The sequence below is a fragment of the Penaeus monodon genome, chromosome 20, assembly GCF_015228065.2.
Source record: "Penaeus monodon isolate SGIC_2016 chromosome 20, NSTDA_Pmon_1, whole genome shotgun sequence".
NCBI classification, from domain to species: Eukaryota; Metazoa; Arthropoda; class Malacostraca; order Decapoda; family Penaeidae; genus Penaeus; species Penaeus monodon.
This window is the reverse complement of record NC_051405.1, coordinates 25071467-25071817: the sequence shown is the minus strand read 5'-3', so window position 1 is coordinate 25071817 and position 351 is coordinate 25071467.

The window sequence follows — 351 nt, the reverse complement described above, 5'->3', positions numbered from 1 at the left end:
GAGAAGGACAATAGGATGGGCGTGGCAGCTGGAAAGGGCGGGAAATGTGTGGCTCGTGTTAGCCTGAGGAACACTTGGGCGCCAGGAGTGAGCTCGGGAGGTTGTCTCGTGTGGTCTTGGGTTGTGGATTTTTTTTCTACTGTTTTGGGTTAGATTGATTTGAGTTTTATAGATGGTGAGGGTTGGTTGGATCGTTATCGAATGAAATTTCATGTTCATTTCTGTATATATAGATAGATAGATTGGTTATGGACAACCACTTTTCATAACCATGAATTAATGACGTGATCTGTTTACACCATCGCTTTCTTAACCCTATCGCCTCCTATTCATGAACGCCAGGGGTTTGAT